The following is a 12,279-nucleotide window of genomic DNA, read 5'->3' as shown; positions in this document are numbered from 1 at the left end:
GATTACACCTGAACAAAGGCATGCAAAACTAGTCAGTGTGGGTTCTGTTTGAAATGAGCAAAGTTTTATAATATAAGTCTTAAATGCAAATGGTTAGGTTGATTGCTTATTCAGCCCTTATTTCCAAATCCGGGGGATATCTAATGAGAATAGAGGGAAAATTTCATTGGTAATTGTTGTTTTGTTTTGGGCTTTTTTTACATGGAGAATTATTATTACAAAACTCATGCAGAGTAAGAAAAATTTTGGACGAGTTTCTTTGGACCATATTCAAAAAAGCATTTAGGCACCTGAATTGTGGTTTAGATAAAACATAAATTTTACCTTCAAGAACACAAGCCACAAAACCCTGTAGATGTAGTCACCCAAGTCTGCCAGTGGATGTACTCACTGTCCATAGGCATTGTCAACAGGCACCTAATGTCTTCATTACAGGAAAAAAAAAGGAAAAAAAAAAAAAAAAAAAAAAAAAAAAACACCACCCAACAAAAACAACTACTTGGCTGATGCCTGGTTTGTTTAGGGTCCAGGTAGTGAGTAATTTGTCATCTAAGATCCATGGAAGGGTGAATCATGGAAGTGTGATTAAAGGATTATCCAGGACAGAAAAGATCTGAAATCAATACAGACTACAGAAGTTACAACAAGGACAGAAGCAGGGAGAAACATGGTAGTGGTGATCACTAGGCATTGCAGTGTCATGATTAGAGAACTGAGAACCTAAAACAACCTGTGTTCTGTGCCCTCCTAAACTCAAACCAATCTCACTTTCCAAGTCAGGCTGTGAGCAATTAGTGCTGTCTGAATTGGGACCAGGATTATCCTTCCTGTGCCAGCTCTATGGAGCTTTGCAGACACACCATGAAGGAGTGCAGCAGAGACAACTCAGCAGCTTGGGAACACAAGCTAGAGCAGCTGAGAGGTTTTAGTTTCTGGTCCTGCTTCCCAACAGAGTTCAGACATTTTAATCAATGGTTTTTCAGTGCACAATATTGGCTTCTGTTCCAGGACAATAAACACTCCCTGTAACAACTGAATATCTGCACTTTTGGCATTTGGTCAGAGTCTTCTCATATTGTCCTCTCAGATTCCATGGTTGTTATGTTCTGAAAACAGAATGAGTGTAGTTATGTATATGTTGGACTTATATGCATGCTTGTGTCTGCAAAATTATACCTTAAATATATATTGTCCTTACAAAATATCTTATTTATATGGTAAGGGATAAGGGTTTGTCCCTATGTTGTTATGTGGGTTTTTTGATGTTACACTTAGAGTATAATCCTACTTTAGTCACTATTTACTGTATATAATTAAAAGTCTCCAGTTTCACAATGGTTAAGGAACTTGGGTACTGCACCATCCAATTATTTGCTCTTATTTATTTATTTCCTTCCATCTGTCAGAGGTATGCATATGTTGCTTCTCATTTAAGGTGTGAGATATGGATTCTGATATTATGTATGCAATATTTGGCACAATCATGTTCGTGTTTGTAATATAAGGTTTTTGTATATGTAGTAGTGTAAGTAACACATAACAGAAATCACCTTGGTTACACCTAATTTAATTTGATTCTTCACAAAAATTTCATGTCTGCGTTAAAATGAGTTGGTTTTTAAAGCAGTATTGTGGAGAAATTAAAATGAAAAAATTTAAGACTTTACTCCATTTAGTACAAATCAATAAAATTGCTTGCTTCTGAATTTAGACAATATTAGTTTATTTGTCTACAGTTTTGGAATTACAAGGACATTCTTCCTACACCCTTTTTCCAAGACCAAAAATTGTTAATTCAAAAGCTTAAAATTTTTAAGGAATGAATTAATTATTGAGGGGTTAAAACTCATTGATTTTCATCTACAGTACCAAAAAAATGTAACCTTTTTGTGTACAAATGTCTTTCAAAATCTATTCACAAATACAGTTATTTCAATACCTTGTTATTGTCAGCTTTTCAGATCTGTTAGTCATCATTGAGACATTAGTGAATCAGCAATCAATTTATTGTTTTTTTTCTTGTAAGTCCAGAGGTTTGTGTGCCAAAAGCTAAAAAACTATGAAAACAACTTGTAAAGGGTTGTTGTTTCTGTGCTATCTCTTAGCAGCACAAGAGTGTTAGACTTATTTGGGAGGGGGGGGGAAGGGAAATTTACAAACCAATACATCTCATTTTATATCGTAATGTGATTGTTGCAATTTCCTTTAAGTCTGGTGCTGCATGCTCTTCTCTAAAATCAGAAACCTTAGATTTTATGTCAACATATTGTAATGTATTTCAAAGACAGCTAAATATCTTTTAATCAAGTACTGTGTTCCCACTGTCAAGAGCATGAAATATATTAATGTAAATTCACTTCTGTCTTGAAACTGTAGCAGATAAATGTTGAGCCAGTGTTGGAAATCTCTTGTTGTGTACTGGGTTACTGTTTTGAAGTGTGCCTGCCCACCTGGCTGGGAAGCAGGGCTGAGGTTGAGCACAAATTTTGAGAAAGCTGAATGTGACTTAGATGCCTGAGATGAGTATAGAGACAGGTAGTGGAGGATAAGGGACTCCAGTCCCAGTGGAAGTCGTAAATCAAAGAGTGTGGGAGCACAGCAGCTCACCTTGGGGTGGAGAATGGAAGAGAATAGGGTTGTATAGAAGGTGTGAAGTATGGGGAGGGCATTTAAAAAAGGGAAGGCAAATAGTTTGGTTTATTCTGTTCATATTCCAGTGGCAATATTTTGTATTTTTTCTCACCAGTAAATTTTCAGTGCGTTTTGGAAAAAAAAGTCAGAGTATGGCAAGTTATTTTATCCTCAATTCCCATGGAAGGAAGATGCCTGTTTACCAAGTCTGTGCAATTACACTTAAATTTCCATAATAACTCTTTTGAGTTCACAGGCCAAATTCAAACATGTCTAGTAAATCTGATAAATTCTTTTTCCTTGAGAAAATAGATGGCAGAGTATTATAGAAAGCTTCTGTAAATGTGCCCTGGAAGGCCTGCAGACAAAGGAAAAGCTACATCATTACATTGCACACTATTAGCTGCTGGAGAATGGGGAGCAGGGAAAGAGTAAACAATAAACCAGCCAGCCCTTATAAATGCCTACCATAAGAGAAGGCTTCAGTTGGAGTTTGCATTCTTAGGCACCAAAGTCAATCAACCATGAAAAACAAATCTTTAAGAGACCAAGGTTCATTAGTTCCAGTGCTCACTGGGTGATGTGATTTAATTGCAGCACTACCTAAAGCAATGCTAAGGCAGAACATAGTCTCTGGGCAATTGATGGTCAATAAAAATCCAAAGGGGGCTCAAAAAGCAAGTCAAAACCAGACATTCCTGCACAGCCATATTGTCTCATATATATAAGCAGAAGGGAAGAGGAGAATGAAAATTAGGTTAATTTTTTTTTTTACCTTTATTTTTACTAGTCTCCAAAAGAAGGCCATTGTGAGTACTTTGGCACAGTAAGCACAAGATGGCTTTTGAATTTGTTTCGCTTCCAGAGGTTAAGTGCTCCTTCAGTTGAAAAGGTTGAGAAATGTAGTAGTCTAGAGATCACAGTCAGAGAATCAAGGTTTTGGTTGTTGTAAGAAATCCTATGTCTTTTTTCCTTTATTGCCCTATTTAGGTTCCCTAACTGAAAACTATCAAGTAAATATAATTTGTGTTTGTCCTTTGTCAGAGCATGGCCTAAGTGAACCAGAGTCAGACATCAGTCTGAGCTGCAAATTGTTCTTGTCTTTTGTTAAACCTTCTCTAAGCATTAATCAGAAAATCAAAGAAATTGAAATCTTCATACTTTCTGAGACATAGCCATACATTCTTTCTCTTAACATTACAGTGATTCATATAGTGTTCATGATTTTTTAAGAGCTGAGAGCTCTTCTTTTAATATAGACTCTGTGCTTATTGAATTTCTGTACAGAACTCTTGCTATGACTTTCTTTTATTCTAAGGGAAAGCAAAGATCTTGAACCTCAGCTTTCTCCTCACCTGCCTCTCTGATCTTTCTTGGATTCTTACTTGAAGACCTTTTTTTGTTTCTCAAGCCTTAGTACTTCTTTTATTTCTGAAAATCCCCTCTTCTTTTCCTCAAGCCCTAGAACTCTTTTTGTCTCTGAAAAATCTCTTTTCTTTTTCTCAGCTGGACATAAGAATTAAACCACAGTATTGTATGCATATTAGTAATAAAATAGGCTTATAAATTCATGTATGTGTTTTAACAGCTTGGGAAAGTCCTTTTTTCTTTTTTTTGCCAAGTATTTACAGTACAGTACTGTTTGTTTCTTTATTAATAAATCCCAGTGTTTAATGCAGTTAAATGCATTTCAAGTTTAGGACAATGCCCCTCCTTGATAGAGCATGTCAATATTGGTAAACCATTCCTTCCATGACTTTTTAAACTGGTAATGGGAATAAACTGATAATGGGAAATATTTAACTTTGCCACTTTTGATTTCCCTATTATTCTCTCTCAGCTATGACACAATATCCCCATATTGCTATTAAAATTTCCCTAGCAATTTGTGTATGTGATGTGTTTTAAAATGAGATATAATATTTGTACTTATGTAAATGTAATTTGTTATTTAAAATCTTGTAGGCATAGATGGGAGTAATGTTATTTTTAAAAGGTTGTTTTTAGAACTTCATTTTTCCTATGACTTATACAGGAGAGTTTTAACCAATTAAATATTAATATAGAATGTTTCAATGCTTACTATAGAAATCAGTGTACTGCTGCTCTTAAAAAGCCTTTAAAAATGCATTGCATTTTTCTTCTACATCCTGCACATTCACACTTAAAATTGTTAGCACAAATCTGATGGAGTGACAAAAGACATGTTTGAAGTAGAGATGCTTTTGTGCGCTTTTTTGTCTACTGCCTTCAATTAGATGACATCTGTTGCTTTGGTAGACCACTTTGTAACATGGTCACTAAAATATTGGCAATAACACAAGTAATGCAGCTAAGTCTAAATCTGTTTTTCCTGCTCAGCTGTTTGAGGTATAGCAGAGGGAAATGAGCTTCTGCCATGAGTAAATTTTAGAATTTTAGTTTAGAAAACACAAGGTTTTCTATAGTTATTTATCTGACTGATGTAAGACCTTGAAGAGGCTTAGTTCTGAATTTCCACATGCAGAGATTCCTACAGGCATACGTTTGTGCAAGATATATGTGGGTATGTGGAAGGTATATGTGGGTATCTGCGAGATATATGTGGGTATGTGGAAGATGTATGTGGGAGGTATGCCCAAATAGATCAGTTGTGTTTTTAAAGGGTGAGTCCTATCTTGCACATCTCTCTGTGTGAACTGTAGGACCCTCCTTTGGTTTTGCACCAAGTACTGAGTGAATTACAGAACTGACTGTGCACAAAACATGAATAGGACCTCCAGAATGCTTCTTATTTTCAGAAAATAGTACTATACATAAGTTTTCTTACTTTCAGTGGATTGTAGGTGAGAGAAAAATGAAAGCAGGGTTGAAAGGAGAAAGATGATGGAGAACAGAATTTTTTGAATGACAGAAATCGGAGTATTAATGTATTATAAATTGTTATTGTTACAACCATTATATTTATAATTGTCGCTATTATTCCTGCTGACAATTCTAGCTATTCCTGAGGGAGAAACAATATGTAACATACAACAATGACATATACATCAGCATAGTTCTTTTTCAGGTGTGTTATTTTTCCTGTTGAGAATTTAAAGAAAATACTGCTTTGGTATTCAGGAATAAATTAACTAGATGGAGTAATATTTGCATGGAATTTATTAAATTTAAAAACAGCTTTACCTACAAAAAATAAAGCTTTTTGAACCCCAAAAACATGACTCATTTTCTTCCCCAAAAGAAATTACTGGGAAAGAAAGGTGTATTGACTGATGTAGTTCTTTTCACACAGTTGATTATTCTATTTAAGTCAGCACAATACTATAAAATGGGTTTCCAGCAATATCCAGTGAAGTTTCTGGATACTTACTTTAAGTAAAATAACAGTTTATTTGAAAGTGCTAAAACATTTTAACTTGCTCTAAATGTTTATAATAATATGAAAATGTGAGTTAGCAAGTTCCTAATGATAAAGATTTTATTATGAATTAAATTAAAAACTACATTTAGGAGGAGAGAGTTAACTTGAGAATGAACTCAAATAGTTAATTTTCTCCCCTCTTTCTCGAGATGTAGCACACTAATTTTGTTAAGGAACATGCTAGTCTTGCCATATTGAAGAATGTCACAGACTAATTTTGTAGATTTTTTTTGTTATACATGTTTATTTTCGTATTTATTTTATGAAAGAAAATGCAAAGAAAGTTAGCTAACAAAAGCCATCAAAAGTGGAACTCAATTAAATGGGAGGGATAAAATATTAATATAGCAACAAAGTGAGCACTCAAATGATTTTGGGTATGTAATTTTTTTAATAGTAAGTCACCTTGAATCTGACTGATTTTATACACTCCTGAAGGTTTGAGATCAGACACTATTTGAAAGAGAAATGGTAAAAGAAGCAGAAGAAAGTGTATATATTTCTGCATAAATAATATTTCTTTTGAGGCAGAGATAATTCAGAAATTATTCTGAAATAGTTCACTTATACCAAACAACTGTTTGGGCTTTCTGCAAAGATATGGAAATCTATCCTTGTTCCATTACATTACCCTCTGGGTAAGAACTGAGTTGGATTTTTTTTCCTAAAATGTTATGCATAAGAGCGATCCACATACTTAGCCTTTGCTGTTTCCAAGGTATTGCTTTTATTATTCAGCAGCTGCGCCTGCTGCACTGACAGTGGCCAAACAGCAAACACAAGACTTGGACAACAGCTAAGACTTTGTAATTACATTTTCAGTCAATCTGAATTACACTCTAACAGGAATGAGAAGGCATTTTCAAATGCTTTCTTTCAAAAAGCAAAGCTTGAGCATACAGGTCTAGCATAAATTTTATACATACATGTTTCACTGTCATTTTTAATATACTGAAATACTTGCAGACAAACAATTGGTAACAAAACTGGGTTGCAGCCAATGTGATTTATTTTTTTTTTTAATGGCAACAAACATAACTGACAAAGCTGGACAGGTTTCAATCAGAAAACTCAAGTCAAATGATCTTTGTGAAAGAGCTTAATTTTTTCATAATTAGATAGTGGAATTGACTCTTTGTCCCATGATGGTAATTTATTAAAATCTCTTCTGGCCTTTAGCATTGTCAGTATTTTGATTGTGAAAGGGCTGTTTCCCTGTGCTGCAAATAGAAATGTCTACTTGAGTTTAATATATTGTTTTTCTGTGTGGTTTAATGCAAAATCTGCCATATAAAATTATAAAATTGTTATTATTGTTTCTTTCCTCATAATTAAAAACAAAACAAAGCAAAACAAAACAAAATAAACCACCAACTTCTGAAAATTCCTGTTAGGAGATTGTAGTACAAGTATAAAGGGGACCAGGCAAAGTCAGTGTGTTGGGAGTTTTTCCACTGAGTTCAGTCCTTTACATATTGAGGAAAAAAACTGACTTAAACCTGGCCAGTAAAGTGACTGGTTGTAGTTTCACTGATGTATGTAATCCACTTGATGGCATGAAATGTTGACAATTTTATGAAGGCTTCTATAAGTAATTACCAAGATGTGCAGCAATAGTGTCTAGGGTTGTTTTTAATTATACTTTTAACAAAAAACAGTTTATTCCATTTCTTTTCTTTCTGTGCTTTTACCAGAGTGCTTTTTCTTGCTAATGTAGTTCTCTCTGACAAGGTAGTATAATTCCTGAGCATCTGGCTTTCAAAAGCCAGAAAGAGTAATTAAGTTTAAATACATCAAGTATTGTACCTTCCATGAGTTGCATACATTTTAAAGTTTACTTTTACCCAGTGCTCTCTTTGAGACAGAAAGGGCACAAATTATGATAAATTTAATTTTCCATTGCTTTTCCACTTACAGCTTGGAAACAGGTCATTAATTAACTTCATGTGGCTTACAGGCTGAAAGAAAGTGGGAACACATTATTGTATTAGTGTGACAAAAAACAACACCAATTGTATTTGTTCTTATTGGTAATGATAACTCAACTTTGTGTAGGCCATGGATATCTGAATATCTTATGTAGGGAGGAGGTAAACAATCTTTGCTATTGCTTAAAGAAGACAAATAGTGTCTTGGCTTTTGCTTCACAACTTAAGTTTCATCTTGACAGAAAATTGTATTTGCCACAGAACAGGGTATTTTTCAGCTTAGCAATAACTTTATTGATGTCTTGTCTTGTTTCTGAGATACAATCCCTTCAACAGTCAAAAAACTGTTGAGTTTTTTTTAATCTTAAGAATAGAAGACAGTGCCAGGCAAGAGTGCAACTGTATCCTGCACCATGAGCATGTAAATTTGTATACATGACCATTTCAAACTATCAAAATTTGCATTAACTTGGTGGATCCTATTAAAAGGGAACTGGTAGATTATTTTTCCTAAATTTTGGGGTTAGTTACATTAGGATTCCTAAACTACTATGTTAGAGATAGTCAGTCATTGGTCTGAGTGTGAGGATATTTTTTCTTAGCCAAGGACAAACTGCACCCAAATACATTTGGACAAAATATGACTCGGTCTGCACTACTCCTTATCTTGTAAAAATCGCCCTGTTGCAGCTAGCATTACCCTTGTATGTGGTAGCAGATTCCTCCTGAAAAACAGCTTCTTTTTTTTACTCAAATTACTCAAATACTTTACTTGAGATAAATACAATATTGTCTTCAAGCAATACTGGCATAAAGTTAGACATTTTAGAACTGGTGTCACAATACCATTAGATTAGGTAATTTTAATTTTTCAGGTTTAAGACAGGGCTCAGTATCAGTCTATATATTTCTGAATTTCTAATTCTGTAGAGACAAACTGTCTGATTTTCTATCAGTGGAATTAGATTGTTGTCCCCATTCTGGTTGCTGTGGGTCTTTGCCAAAATATGTCAGTTATTTGTTCTTTCTGTAACTTCAAATACTGAGTAATGATCTGACCTTGTTTACCAGCATCCTTGAGTAGGTGATAGAACTCTTTAGGGAGAATTAACGTTCCAAAAGGTTTTATTTATTTTTCCTTCTGCTTGTTTGTGTATGTTGTAAGTGCACAAACTGAAATGTTTTTAGAGAGTTTTTAATAATCATCATTCTCATTAATGTGCCTGGTGCTGTGCCCAAAACTGATCTTAATTGGTGCACTTCAGAAGATGTGTACTAATTGGAAAGAGTCCAGGGCAAACAAACAGATTTTATCAGATATCTAGAAAATGTGATCTACAAGGAGAGGCTCAGCTTGTTTAGGTAGTTGAGCACAACGAAAAAGAAAACAGAGTCTGTTCAGGGTAGTTATCTTTGATGGTAATTTGACCTACCCTCAGTGTGTAATTGAACTAAAAGAACCTTATGATGGAAATGCTGAGCTAAGACTTGAGAAATGTCCACTCAGTTCTTGTCTCTTCCAAAAGTAGCCTAGGGAAATCTGTCTGTTCTTTGATCCACCAGCACTAATGTGTTAATATTTTTCCACTCTGTTTTGTTTATAAGGCTTAAGCCAATTAGGAATTTGGCACTGAAAACATAGCTTTGTCATGCTTGCAGCGTCTGAATTTAAAGTTGCTCCAAACAAGCCTTGTTCTGCCTCTGACTCTTCAAAATACCCAAACTCACCTGTCATTTTCACTTTAAAATTTTCCAATTGGCTTGCAGGATTTCTGCCTGTCTTTTGCCTGTCTCAGTCTGAACAAATTAGTGAATCAGTTGCTTAAACTCACTTAAAAGCAGGAACTGGTGCAACTTTGAGTTGTTTCCTGTCATGCAGGGTCACTGTGTACATTTGCAAAAAGTCTGGAGACCTAAACTGAGTTGGTTTCAGGGCTCACTTTCATCTGGTTTCCAATGTCTCAGACTTGCAAGTTCATGCCTCTAAGTTATGCTGGTTAGGACATTTCATTGAGCTTGGGTTGTTCATCAGACTGCCAAAACTATTTCAGCTCTTTAGCTGTTGGCTATAGATTAATAAGTGCTTCTGGCAGCATAGACCAATCCCAAGATCTCCCTGCTGCGGGATGTAATTGATAAGTTAATGTAGTTGTTGGCATCTACACCTAGGAGCAGCCTTCTGTTCCAGGATTGGATAGCCCACTTATGCTCCTGAGATGTACAGTAACTGTGCTCTGAGATATGCTCTGCTGTTGATCAATGATATATCTCTTTGCTCAGCTGAGTGCAGGATACATTTTGATCTGCTTAAGCTGTCCAGACAGCACCTATTAATGTATTGGCACCCTGTGAAGTGTACCTGACAGTTTTTAGCTCTTAGTTTGCATGCTCTGACAGTGGGTGAAGGGACTTCATGTCTTGATTATGACCTATAGGCATTGTGATACAAATTAAAACATACCTACATACTTTCGTATCTCAACTATTTTGTAGGTGAAATAGAAGAATAGAACATATTTGAAAGTGTCTACATTCCAATTCCTATCACTTCATTTGAATACAGGTGAATATTATTTGGTAAATAACTTTTGTCTGCCGCATTTCAGAGGCTCATTGTTTATGAGGAGCTGGATTATAGCTTTTATTCCCTAAGAGCTCACAGCTAAGTAGAAGAAACAATCTTGCAATAGCTTAAACCTAAAAGAAGGCAGAGATCTGGGTCGGCTTTGTCCTCTATCATTCTGCTCAGATGGCTCATTCCCCATATTACCAATCTCAACATTTGAACAAAAGCAGCAGCCAGCTAAAGCTAATCTAACCATGATTAAGGTAATGCTGATTAAGATTGTACATATATTGATCCTGTACCTTTGTGGTTGCTATCACTACTTTAAACTTCTGTTCCCACCCTTTCCAGAGTGTACAGCCATAGTTACACCTAATTGCAGTAAACTCTTCAGCATTAGGCATTTGGCTCAGAAATACTTCGGGATATTAAACCAGATCTGCGTATTTCACTGAAAAATGAGGCAGCTGCATGGTTCTGAGCTGCCATTAAAAAAAAAGTAGTCTATTATTCTTCATAAAATGGCAATTCACTCCCTGCACTGCCATAGAACTATAGATTGCCAGGAGATGTGTGCTGTGTAAGTCCCCTGTAGGAACAAATAATCTCTGATTCCATTCTTTGGGTGATATTTAGGAACAATATGGAATTTCTCATAGCAGTGATTTTCTTTTGGAGTTGAAAGTCCTAGGGACTTCTAAAGGAGCTTCTGAGGTTAATCCTGTATGCAGTCCCTAAGAAGTTAGCAGACATATAACTATCCTACCCCTAAAAATGCATATGCCATCCATAAAGTAGTTCAGTGGATATGAAATACAGCAACTTGCATCCTAAGCAATAAGGATAAGAAAGAACTTTCTAGTTTCTTGATTTCCAGTTCACTCTCCTGTTTTTCCTGCCAGGTCTCAAATCTAATTCAGGGCTCCAGATTTCACGTTATTTGAACTGTGGAGTTTTTTTAGTAAATGTCTATGATCTGGTTTAGTAAATTTTTTTTATTATTATTTTTTTTTTTTAGTTAATTCCAAGAAATGTGGCACTGCCCACTTCAAGAATAAGACTGGACATCTAGATGGAATGTTTGTTCAAGGTCTGGCCCACACTTCTCAAAGCCTTGTGCAATGAAACACTTGATTTGCAAGATACTTAGATAAAATAACATGTAGGGCACATGGGATTAGAACAAGTAAGACTGATTGGAAAGGCTGGCATTTTGATTTGTGAGCTAATACTTTTGGCACGGGTTTGTTTTAATGCAAGACTTGGCTTCTGCTTTGGTGAGGGTAAAATCCTGAGAGATGAAATTACAAACTATATCATTTGTCATGATTCAATAGCAAGGACTGATCTAAAAACCATAAAAGAACAAAGTTATAGTGCTATGATGACATTCAGAGTGACAGCCTTGCTGCCATGGTGGAGGTTGTAAACTGTTACTGCTGATTTTAAGAGAAAAATATTAAAGCTTACACCTTTAAATGACAAGTTCTTTGCTTTGGAATGACAGAAATAAGACTTTGATATGGAAGTCATGACATTATTTAAGGCAGTCACTTTTAGTAGCACTTTAAAAGCAGTGGCTTTCCCTCCTTTCAGTGGCTTTTCCCATTTGGTTCTGCATGTTTGTTTGAGCAAATTGAGCTGGATCCCATATACTAAATTTAAAAACTCTGTTTAATTAGTCAGATGACCAAACCTCTGGATCTGAACTGAAGTGCACCCCCTCAGCTCTCTATTGTAGACCATGGACA

Source organism: Zosterops lateralis (assembly GCF_965231275.1).
Source record: "Zosterops lateralis genome assembly, chromosome: 1".
NCBI classification, from domain to species: Eukaryota; Metazoa; Chordata; class Aves; order Passeriformes; family Zosteropidae; genus Zosterops; species Zosterops lateralis.
Note: the sequence above shows the minus strand (reverse complement) of the source record.